Genomic DNA, 13,022 nt, shown 5'->3' on the forward strand with positions numbered 1-13,022 from the left:
CCTTCCTAACGCTTTCACTGATTTTTAAAAACGAGTGGTCCCGATACGGAACTACACCCAGCAATTCAATGACCGTTCTACGTGCACGAGAGGAAAAGCTGAGGGGCTGACCTACTTGCATAGCGTATTACCCGAAGGGGGCGTTGGGATAGACTCTCATGAGTAATGAAACAAGAGCGTTTCCACTAATTTCGTCCTCTTTTTTTTTTGCGAGGCGCATTGTCTTGCTTGATTTTTGGCATTGCTAACAATAAGAGCGCACTATCAGAGCAAAAAGAATTAATTATCCGGAATATACAGATGTACCTATTAACTTTAGGTATATGTATTGATTTTGCCAAGACCTTCCATTGTATTAGTCATAAAACATTACTTAAAAAACTTGATTACTTGAACGCTATGGAGTCCGAGGAATCGCACTAAAATTAATTCAATTTTATCTTCAATAGCAGTGTGTTCACCTACATGGCCATGCTGGCTCTTCACTCCGTAGAACTCACTATGGTGTACCTCAAAGAAGTGGCCTTTGCTGTTTATGGTGTATGCCAATGACATTGTCTAGTTCTCCTCATGTAAATTGTAAGCTTATTTCTTACGCTGAGGATACTAGTATTTTTGTAACTGGAGACAGTGGAGATAACATAATGTCAGAGGCAAATATGATACTCTTAAAATTGAGTACATGGACTAAAGCAAAATTGAAAAAACTAAAAAGTAAACGCGTCTAAAAGCAAAGGTATGATCCTTTGATCAAAAACAAAAACGTGGTGATAAATACTCAGCTGACCTTCGAGAATGCGCAAATAAAAATTGTTGAATCTATATTAAGTCACTCAGTGTTACTTTTAACAAAAAAATATCACGGGGCATACATGTAAATAATATTGAGAAGAAGTTATCTAGGACAATTGGGCTAATAAGTAGACACGGACACATTTCTTCCATTTCGTGTAAGAATATTGCTTTATAATTCTCTCCTTCTATAACATATCAATTATTGTTTTCTAGTGTGAGGGTCGACTATGCAGTAACATTTGAGTAAACTGCGAGTCATGCAACATAAAATGTTGCGTATATAGTTGCAGATGTAGGTTATAGGGATTCCACCGAATAAGTTTTTCGGCGGTACCACGTATTCGATGTATTTAGATTATATGAGTTATGTTGTCTTTTTAAGAAATTAAATAAGATCAGTTGTAATATGCATTTGGGGTCTAAACCTTCTTTATATAACACACGCCATCGCCGTTTGTGGAAAATTCCTAGGGTACACTCTTAAAAACGAACTTCACCTCATAGCACGCTCCTAGTCAACCATAATCTGGAATAACATTGTTCTCGCCCCTGATTTGTTGAAAACGGAAGGCGTGCGCCTTTTTTGTACCGCTTATATGCAGTATATACGCCTCTCGTTTTCAACATCCCAGGGGCGAAAACGATGTCATTCGGGGTGATGGTTGGCTGGGAGCGCGTCATGCATGAGGTGAAGTTCGTTTTTAAGATCGCAACTGTTCAAGATCAGCTCCAGGGAGGATTCCAGTTGCGGTCACTGTAATCATCCGGAGACTATCGAACATATCCTGACAGAATGCCGCGCATACCATACTATGCGGGAAACTCACCTTCCCCACGCCAGGCCAGGCATACTGACGGATGTCCTCTTCCCTGAAGGTTCTTGCGCAGAACGACTTACAAAAACTCGCGGCCTCGTGCGTTTTCTTCAAGAAACAGGCCTCGTGGAAAGACCGCTCTAGAACACCTTACATCTACAGTGCACCTCCGTCCCATCAATATCGGTCATCCTATCCTGCCTATGCCTCACTTTGAAATAGTCGCTTTGAAATCGTCAACTCTCTTCTCCCCCCTCCCTTTTTTTTTTCTTTTTCTATAGTCGTGACGATGCCCGCTTGAGTGCGGCCAACAACGGCAAACTACTTCGACCGAGTGTACGTATACGCACTAATTACGGTAAACGATCTTTGGATTATTGAATAGACTTACCTTGAATGTATTTTCACCATCAACCTTACCAATTCGAAAGTTGCGCCAAATTATATCTGCCTCATGAACAAATATTTTTGAATTGTCATATGTATGATAAGAATCCTTCTTTAATTTAAATGATTGTTCATACACTTGTTGCCAAAAGCTGAGTCTGCAATGATAGCAGAGTCTCCGGAGCCAAGACGGAATCGAGGAACGAGTGCCCGTGCTGAACGATCAGCACGAAGTGCCTCATGAGCGTTACTTCACGAGTCGTTTATTTTCGTCAAAACAGCAAAGCAAAAGAGAACAAAGTGATGATGAGTGAAACTGTGAATTGATGCAATGAGTGCTTACAACATTCTCCCCCTCACGCTAATTCGTCAATTCACGGTGAAGTGGGAAGTCCACAATGTACGGCGCAAAAGTTGTTCTTGACTCCTGACACCGGTTTCGTCAGGTAGTCGGCTACCATTTCTGTAGTGGGAATAAACGATACCTGAAAAAGTCCATCTTCTATTTCTTTCCTAGCAAACAAATATTTGATTCCGATATGTTTGGACCTTTGGTGTTGGACGGGGTTTTCAGAGAGCTTGATTGCAGATTGATTGTCACAATATAGTGCTGTCGCATCTTCGCATAGAGAGTCAAATCCCAGCTCACATAAAAACATCCTGAACCACTTCCCCTCCTTCATGGCTTCGCACAGAGCCACATGCTCAGCTTCACAGGTCGATAAAGCGACTATTCTTTGCTTCGTGGATTTCCAGGAGATTGCCGCTCCCGACATTATGAATACGAATCCACTCTGAGATCTTCCACATGCCGTATCTGAGTTCCAACTAGCATCCGAATACCCGTGAAACCGGTCGTTGTTCGCTTTGTACTGTAGGCAAAAACTCTTTGTCCCTTGTAAGTATCTCAACACTCGCTTTGCCATTTTCCAATGTTGGATGGTGTAGGACGTGTTGAATTGATTGAGGTCGTTGACCGCAAATGCTATGTCTGGTCTTGTGCCCTGCACAAGATACATGAGGCTTCCAATGAGGCTTTGGTAGGGAACGTCCGGCCTCTCTTCCACTTTTTGTTTCTTGACGGTGTCTTCTTGGCGGGTTTCCATGGGCGTCTTAACAGGCCTGCATTCGTCCATGTGATACCGATGCAGTATCTCGTCGATATTTTTCGTCTGGCTAATACTAACTGTCTTCTCGTCCTGGTTTCGATGGACCTCGATGTCGAGGATTTTGGTAGGATCTCCCAGGTCTCTCAAACTGACTTTCTGGTTTAGAAAGCACAATGCCGTTTGCAGCACTTTGTCGCTGTTAGCGAGAAGTAATATGTCGTCGACATAGACTCCAAGTATTACCTTGCCTTGACCTTTTTCTTGTACATAGACGCACCTATCTGTTTCCAATCGTCGGTAATTTGCTGTTGTCAGTATTTTATCCAGTGTGCGATACCATGTTCGACCTGCTTGCTTGAGTCCGTATATAGACTTGCGTAGGAGGCAGACTTCCCGTTGGACTTCTGTTGGATCCGTGCCTGGGGGTAGTTCCATGTAGACCTCCTCCTCCAGTTCACCGTGGAGGTAAGCTGTCTTAACATCCAATTGGCGCATCGCCATGTTTCGTTCGTTAGCGAGTGCTAGCAATGTCCGTAGACGGGTTAATTTTATGACTGGTGAAAAAGTTCCGAAATTGTCCACGCCACGTTCTTGTGTAAATCCATTTGCTACTAGTCTGGCCTTATACCTTTTGCTTCCGTTACTTTCGTTCTTGATACGAAAGACCCATTTGCTTTTTACCACCTTCATTCCCTCTTTTCTGGGAACCTTTTCCCATGTACACATCTCTTCATGGGATCTTAATTCTTCAATGGCTTGTTGCCATTTGTTGCGGTCTGGTGAGGATAAAGCCTCTTCGAAACTCTGCGGTTCAATTGGGGTGTCGCTAGATTTACGACAGTAGTTCGGCTTTGTTGGATCTACGGTCAATCGGTCCGGTTTTTTACGCAGTCACTTGGACTTTCGACTTTCAATGTCGTTTTGCGGGTTCCTGATGTCAGATTCGGGTGCGGTTTGTAGTTCTTCGTGACATATTGTCAATGGGATCGTACTGGAATCTCCAACGACACTTTGTTGCAGAAGTTCTGATCCTCGTCTGTCTTCCCAAAAGAAAGGTTTCCTGCTGAAGAAGACTTGGTCTTTCGAGGGTTCGTACAGCCTATACCCTTTTCGGTCATCACTGTAGCCTACAAAGATGCAGGACTTGCTTTGCGAGTCCAACTTGCGTCGAAGCTGCGAAGGCACCGATGCGTTGGCGATACAACCGAAGATTCTAAAGTAACTCACAGACTGTTTCCGCCCGGTCCAAATTTTCTCGGGTACCATCCCATTTAGTATTCGCTTAGCGCAGCGATTTTTGACGGACACAGCAGTGTTCAGCCCAAAATTTTTCGGGCATGTTTGAGTCTCGTAGTAGCGTCCCCCCAGTTTCAACACTGGTCCTATTAGCCCGTTTAGCTACACCATTTTGTTCTGGAGAATAGGGAACGGTCCTTTCGTGTACAATGCCTTTCTTCCTGAAGAAATATTGTATTTGCTTGCCTAGGAATTCTCCAGAGTTATCACTCTGTATACGTTTTGTTTTGTTCCCAGTTTGTATAGTACCCTGATTGGGTTTCCTTGCGATATAATAATATAATAATAATAATAATAATAATAATAATAATAATAATAATAATAATAATAATAATGATGATGATGATGATATAATAATGATATAATAATAACACGATTTGTTATTAAAACAAATCGTGTCAAATTTTTGTACAGATCTTCTGAAAAAACCTGTGATTTCGGTTGGAATAGTGTGCTATGGCCATTGGCTTCCGAATTCATCAAGAAAAACGTAACCTCTGCTTGGCTAATTTTCGAGTTCAATTAGCTAAATTAGCTTAATTAATGTGTGACGCGAATGCAAACGGCCTGAATGTGTGGCAAAAGTCTGTGTGTGTGTATTTCAAGTAGTTTCATAATTTTCTGAAGTTAGACCTATTTTTAGAAATTTAATGACACTTTCTTACCGGACACCCTGTATAGACTGTTGACCGAGACACTGGTATCGGTTTTACATGGGTTTCACTTCCTCGCACTCTGACTGTGTTGTCCCGAAAAGAGGCTGTTGCTCCTAAAGGTGTGTTCAATTGTCTTTGCCAACACATAGTTACGCCCCAATTGCAGTGTCGTACAACAGTAGGAAGCCCTTCAGACTGGCTGCACTTATGGACGCTACACCATCTTCAAATACAGGGTGTTCAAAATTAAGCTTCCACGAGCGCTACGCAAACACAGCGATGACAGGAAACCGGATGATAACTTTACGCTACTTGTGTAAGAAACAGGTGCTGCTAATTATGTAGCACCTGTTTCTTACTCAAGGAACAGAAAACATAGCACCAGTTTTCTTTTGTTCGCCTATTTATAAAGTGCTAGTGAAAGCTTAATTTTGAACACCCTGTATTTCTCCAGTTCCAACGGTTTGCTCCACACGGCCTCCATCGTAACTTCACCCGTTTTGTTATTTGACCATTTTTGTCATATGCTCAATGTTAATGCCATTTCTGCTGAACATCTTGCAACTCCCGCCTCTGTTTGTTCTGTACTGCACCAGCATCAGTTGCTTCTCATTTGCACTTGATTTCTATATCATTCATCTAAAATCTACTGGCGTAGCGTCTTGAGTACAGCAGTGAAAGATTCCATGTCATTCTTATGGCATATTTGCTGCTACGCAGGCCTACATAACTGCTGCGGCAACACTTTACAACGAATGTTATCGCTCATGGAACTTTCGCTCACTGGCAATTTGATAGAGGACAAGATTGGTTCAAAGAACTGTGTTTCATTCGACGCAGCAACACGCACGGCAAGCCCAGCTGCTGGAATATCAAATTGTTATATCGTATAGTTTCGGTTCAAAACTTTCTTGTTTTTGCCTTCATTAGCTAATTCATGTCCAGCCCGCTCCACAGTCCAAACGTCGGGTACTAGCTTACAGACATGTCGCAAGAAACGTGTACAGTAGTAAAGTCTTCCCAAAGGAAATTTTCTAGGATGTTATGGGTGCTCGGAGAAATGACAACCATACATTTGAAACTATAGGATAAAAATTCAGATGAAAGAGTATCTTACCCTTCGCTGGCAACAAAACACTTGGTCGTCTTGCTTACATCCACTTTTCTATCTATTCGTATTTTGTTTGCAATTCGTACAGTGCACAAACTTGTCGTACATTGTTCCAGAACGACGGAGAGATACTTATGTTTTCCTTCCTTCCTATATCAAAATTTCGCGTGGCCGACTTTTCCACCCAGTAATTACGTCGTAGTTGCATGCGACCGTGGGTCGTCCGTCCGTCCATCGTCGACCCACCCACGCGTGAATCAGAGCGGCACGCCGGAATGTTCCACAGACCTCAATCGACATGCTCACTGAAACGCTATAATTTAAAACGACATTTTTTTTCTCCCTCTACTCGAAATATTTATTATGCGAAACTCAATTGTTGTTTCACGACGTAAATAGATGTAACCTGATGCAGACTTTTGCTACCCCACTGTTCATAGTTTCACGGATCTCACACGATCATTTCTCCTCATCAAAGCCTTTCTTTCCTTCAACTGGGCCTCCGTGGCTAAACAACTCGAGTTTGTGCACCATTCGCAAGGGATTGTTGCCAGACTTTCAATTGTCTATACGTTCAGGGGAACCAACGGACATTTTACCAGAAAGCTTCAGGGTCCAAAGCAAAAACGCGGGTTCTCCACACAAGGGTCGTCCTCGCGACTCGGAGTCTCAGAAGTGCTCTGCTTCCTATGCAGTGAAATACCTATTGTCATTTCTGTGTTGGTCAAACGATTTCTCTACCGTCGCACTTTTCTCATATTAAACGTCGATTTTAATTATGTGGTATCAGTTTAGATGCTCTCCTTCGAAGCCCAGATAACTTGAGAATTCCGAGCTTTTTCTTGTACCGTAATCTGCGCTTGGTGGCAATTCGTGTATTTCTTGTTGGTGTACACTGTTAGACTGGAAACTGCATCACTCAGCTTTCTGCATGCATGCTGTTGCTCTATTTCAGATTGTCGTGTCTCTTTTCCTCAGACTTGACCCAACATTATTTCCCCGTCTATACAATTTATTCAAATACCTTGTAGCAGGACACATAGGGCTGTACGACTTCTGCCACCCTATAATCTTGTGCATTTGACGTAGCGGAGGCCCAGTGTTTCGAGCGCCGGAGTCCGGGGTGGTGTCCGACGCTAATGTATTTGCCTCGTTGCGTAACTAGTTGGAAGGAAATGGAAACCCAGTACAGACTAAAAGTTTCTGGCTTGTGTCGAATATGTAGGAATTTCGCTGTGGAGATTTCTCGCTGATAGTTTGCAGTAACTGGAAATGACAGTAACCAAGATGTCAGAAGGTTTCTTTCTAGCCTCCAGCTTCGAAAGATCGTCTCAAGAGCTCCGCCGAGGTCCTTGAGGAAATAGGCTCGATACAATCTATGTCAAATAGAGGCGGCATGTTGAGCGAAACGTCGTGTTGTCATATAGGATGGCGCGATCCTAAGCGTGGAGGAAACATCATTCGAACAAGGGGGGGTGGGGGTGGGGGTGGGGGAGGAATACTCATATTTTGTAGTATAATACATAATGCTTTAATTTTGATGTATTACGATACATAATACTAATACTTCACACTCTATATCAATGTATTACATGAGTAATACTAGTAATACATTGATACATAACTCGGGTATTCTCGAGAATGAAAAATAATGAAATAGTATACCCGATTTCTATAGTAGTTGTGACGGCTATCCTCCAATCATGTTTCACTTTAGGCGGTTACTTTTTAACCTGTTCTCAAAGGGACCGCCTTGTAGTGCATGTCTATTCGATCTTACAATAAGGTAACAAAAAGTGGGCTGTGCAAAAGTGTGTGACCGTCTGTGGTGCAGACGACAAAGGCCTTCTAAATGAGATTACTCATCATTAGGGATGAAGGATGATGTACCAGAAATAATGCAGGAGCGCCCAGTATCCTGTGTGTCACTCTCTTTTGGAGAATTTCGGGTAAGGGGGTTGTATCTCAAAATCTGTGGAACACAGGAAAACTGCTTACAAAGTGTATCGGTGACACTCTGTAAGTAGGACTTATATGATCTCTCAAAAAGTATTGCACCCTAGAGTATTAGTTATACAGGGTTCGCCAAGATAAACTTCGGGGTTTGTAACGAAGATAAAACAAATTAGAAGAGTGTCGGAAAGCCAAAGTAGATGTTAGAAGACGTATTATGCCCCAAAATTTTATGTCGACAATGCCGCTTTGTCCGTGTCTCTGTGGATAAATCGTGAAAATTAAAAAATCGCTGCTGCCTAAATGGCTATACCTGTGTTTCAGCTTCTTTCCGTCAGATGACGAAACGGTCCGAGGCGGCGTTGCAGAGTACGATTCTGCATTCAGTTCCACTTGTTCAAATTTCGATGTCGTCTGCAACGCCGCGTTCGACCGTTTCGCCATCTGACGGAAAGGAGCTGAAACACAGGTATAGCCGACTAGGCAGCGGCGGTTTTCTAATTTTCACGATTTATCCGCAGAGGAACGGACCAAATGGCAGTATCGACATAAAATTTTGTGGCATAATACATCCTCTAACACCTACTTTAGCTTTCCGACACTATTCTTATTTGTTTTATCTCCGTTACAAACCCCGAAGTTTATCTTGGCGAACCCTGTACTTGAATTTTGTGTATTATAATACAGATACAAATACTTTCCTAGAATGAGTATTATAATACATAATACAAATATAATACTCAAAAGTATTACAGCAATATTATTATAATACAAAGTATTACTAGCCCTGAGGGTAACTAAGGTACTTTTTCTGTAACATTTAACTCAACTCGTTGCTTTTCGCTGTTACTTTCAAAGTGACTTGAGGGAAGTTCTACAAATATCGCGTCCTCCCTCTCTAAGGAGACGACAGCACATGCGTGTCGGACTCCACTCCCTTGTTGTTACGCGGTGAACGCGCTTCTCTTTTGCCCGTACAATAGGGTACTCAAGTGACGTTCATCATAGCGACGAGCAATGTATATTTAGAATGATATTGTGTAGCAAGATTAAAACTTGGTGCGGTTCTACGAAATGTGCGTAGAGGACAACTCATCTATGAATATGCCTGCGTTGTGTTCCGTTCAAAAACCTTATTACGAGTCGAAAATAATCAAATGCCTCCCTAAATAGGAACGTAAAGGCACTCTTCTTTCGTCATATCAAATATTTGTATAGTTTTCGTATATCAAAACTATAAACCGTCTTGCACCGCCGATGGTGAGATAAAGGTCTGAATTAATTATAGGAAAGTCAAAGTGTATACGTATTAGGTAAAAAGTAACTTGAAAATAATTCGTTACTTTTCCAAAGCCTTAGGAACTTGAAGTTCATTTTCATTGCCTGTAACTTGGTTAGTAACTTGGTTACATTTTTTGCACAGTACTTTAACTGATAACGAGTTCCTTTTGTCGAGTAACTTCTTCATCTCTGGTCGATGGAGACACGTGTGTTGTGCAAAGAGAACGAATTCGCAGTCCACGTGACGTGGGAACTCCGGGCTGTTCATGCGACTGCCTGTCATTAATTACGAGCTTGGATTCAAACTCCTATTTCTGTTCCCCCTTCATTCGCGAAATTTTGCTTCCCTGGCTACATCACGTTGGCATTCCCCCAAACGAGGCTGCAGACACCCTTGCAAGGGCAGCGCTCTTCCTTTCTCGCCATGAGAGGACTCACCTCGGCTCGCGCCGGATGGAGGTCCTCCTGACGCTTTTCCGAATCCACCGTCACGCTGCCCTCTCGACGAAACCATTGGGCATCCTTTCCCGGGTTCACCTTCTGCATTGTTATATATTACGTTTCTGTATTTATTGAGTTTTGTATATTGTTTACTTCGTTCACTTGCATTCTTGTTCTCCCCCACTTGACAATTATTGTTTGCTTAAGGGACTGTATTACAGGGCCTCCCCTAGCAATCCCGATTCACTTTTTTTTTTAACTTTCCGTCACAATCAATTATCCCTTATCCCTGTCGTCAGCGCTCAAAGTTTTTCTACGTACCGATGGACTAAGGAAATCACTGCGAGCACCATACTCTGGTCCGTACAAGTGTACTAGAGTCTAGAATGCAGGGACAGGTACTTCTTAATCGATTACAACGGCTGCCGAGAGACAATCTCGATCGATAAACTGGAACCCGCCTTCACTGAGGCCAACACCGCCGCCAGGGCATTTCCTCTCCACCGAGTGGAGCGGAGGAGCTACTGTGGTGTGCAAGGCGAACGAAAACCTCAGCCGCTGTCCACGCGACAAATAAAAAGAGCAAGTCCTTTTCTTCCGTTTACATCCGGAAAAGTCGTTCTTTCTGCAGACGCGCTTGTTGTGCAGTACTGTTGCGTGCTTCTCTTTTCATTCAAGTTTTCACATAAACAAAGAGCTTGAGCTTACCAAATATACAAGTCAAGTTACCTCCTAATGTGGTTGGATTATCAAATTCATTTGACAACGTACTATGTACTCCAGGCGGTTCCACAAAGCCCGTCATGCATGCAAGCAACGGGGGATCATGTTGCGGCTCAGCGCGCAACCAGGAAGGTTGCAGTCAGAAGAAGAAGCTTCCATCGGAGCCCCTAGAACGTGCATGCATCTCTATTTATGCGGTGATGGACGTGCACGTCTTGATTGACTCCGTGGCAGATATTGCAAATCTATTAATGAGCGTTCGATTCCGCGGACAACTCCATGATATGTTTTTAGCGGTTTCCTCGCACAGGCGCCTGAGAAAAGGCTTTCGTGTCAACCGCTTCTTTTCGATATATCTTCTCGCTGTGTCTAATGTATTTACGATTTTTTCGCGCAGTTGTGAATACAACACACAAGCTCTATTGTGTTGTAAGAAAATGAAAGTAATTAAGGGTCCGCGAGACAACTATAATAATATGCCGCCGGCTGCCTAAACTTCAGTACCTCGTGTTTGGCGTCCCTCGCTGAACAACCTGTACCATGCCACCCTTGGGATCAACAAGCTGTAACAACTGATCTTACTTCACGAGGTAGTAACTCTAATCGGGGTTTCTTGGGAAGACCTCCATATTTTTTTACGCTGACACGCGACCAAGAACCGATCGCCCGCGGATCTTTAATTGTATCTGAAGAAGTTCGATCCACCGTCATTGATTAAAAAAAAGCCTTCCATTCTTCTTCACACTCTATTTCTTTGGCTGGCCTACTTTCTCACGGCAGCCACGCCTGCCTTTGAGACGTGAAAGGCCGAGAAAAATCGTCGGCTTTCTCGGAGAAGTGACGGCAGAGATTGCTACTGCAAACTCCACTACAATGGTGGTATAACTGACGCGAGGAAACCGAGTATTAGAGATCGGTGTGTTGAAGGTAATTGAGCCGAAACCGTTCTTGTTGAGCTCCGTTATTGGCGAGGTATTGTTCAAAATTTTCCCCTTTATTTTTTGCGTCACTCAAAAGTGTGAAGGTTGTAGATGGAGGTTAGATTTTTTTACGCAGTATTTTTCGGGTTGCTACGAGATTTCATGTTACTGGAGCTAAGAGTGACATGTAGGTTCAGTGGGTAGTTAGAGCTCGAAACACGCCACTTTCAGGCCAACGGAAAGAGAGAGAAAAAAGCCGTTCTATCACGAAATATTTAAGCAAAATTGTGCCCAATGAATTACTCAATAATTGACATAAAAGAGACTCGTCCGGGTTGAAAACTAGCGACGACATTTGGCACGCGAGTTGAAAAGCAAAAAAGATCGCGAGAGAGTTTCGGCGACGGTGATGACAACTACCGTCCTGTGACAGACTCGACAGACAAAACCATTATTTTAAATGAAGGCGAGCTTTCTGGGTATTTAAAATGACAGTCACATCAGAAAAAGCCGGCTGGGTCGCGGTCATTCCGTCGGATGGATGCCTCCACGCGGAGTCCGTTGGGACGGCATTTGTACGGTAATGCTGGTCATTCTTGTGATATGACTGAATCTGCCTTTTCTTTGAGGGGTTATGTTAGACACTCTGAGAGGAAAATTTTCTGCTTACTTGAAGACACGAGATGATGAATGTTCATGTCTAAAGATTTGGTGAACCACTTGGACTTGTGCTGTTACTTACAGGAATCGTCCCCACTTTGTCCTCACTTCTATGCTCACCTCGATATGTGTTCACGCACTATCTTTCTCTGCAATCCTTTTCGTAAACCAAGTAGAATTTTATCTATCAAGAAACACTTATAAGGGGGATGAAGGGCACAATTTTAGCGTATCCAATAAACGGGATGAAGAAAGGCAGCACCATCAAGCCACAACATTCATTTTCTGCACGAAATCAATGTATTTGCGCCAGTTTTCAACTTAACTATCGTTGTTAAACACTAAACCAAGTGTTTCGCTTACCTTCGTGGCTTTCAATTCACTTTGGGGGTCAACTAACCATGAACTGGGTTCTTCAGGGCATGCGGGTAGGGCCCCATCAAAACGCCCTATTCTAACTGTCGCTCCCGCCTCCATCCCTCCTGTGTATATTACATATATTCTCAGCATGAAGTGGGTGAGAAGATGTGTTCCCATATAGAACATTCATTTATGCAGGACCACAAAATCCACTTGGCTGATCCTAAGCGGGAAACCACGCCCATAAAATCATCATTCAATTATTGTTGTCACACTACGTTCTTATCATGTTCTCCCGCCAAACGTGCTTTCTGCACATGTCAATTGTCCGTTGTGTTGCCCTACTCAAGCACGAGAAACGCGATAGTGTTTACACAATGCAGCAGCAGTTTAAAAAATCCGAAGACTCATTTATATTACACGCTGTTGTCATTTAACGATCTGAGCGACGTTGTGCAATTACAACTATCGGGGAAAACAACGAACCACGAGAGCTGAACGCGTCGCTCAAAACT

General features: G+C 43.0%; 1 protein-coding gene across 2 annotated transcripts in view; it reads left to right on the top strand.

Moving 5' to 3' along the window:
* LOC135370075 (histone-lysine N-methyltransferase PRDM16-like) overlaps nucleotides 1-13,022 on the top strand; it is a 191,300-nt gene that overhangs the window by 148,946 nt on the left and 29,332 nt on the right. The gene's annotated exons all lie outside the window — the stretch shown is intronic.

Source organism: Ornithodoros turicata, chromosome 10, assembly GCF_037126465.1.
Source record: "Ornithodoros turicata isolate Travis chromosome 10, ASM3712646v1, whole genome shotgun sequence".
Taxonomy (NCBI): Eukaryota; Metazoa; Arthropoda; class Arachnida; order Ixodida; family Argasidae; genus Ornithodoros; species Ornithodoros turicata.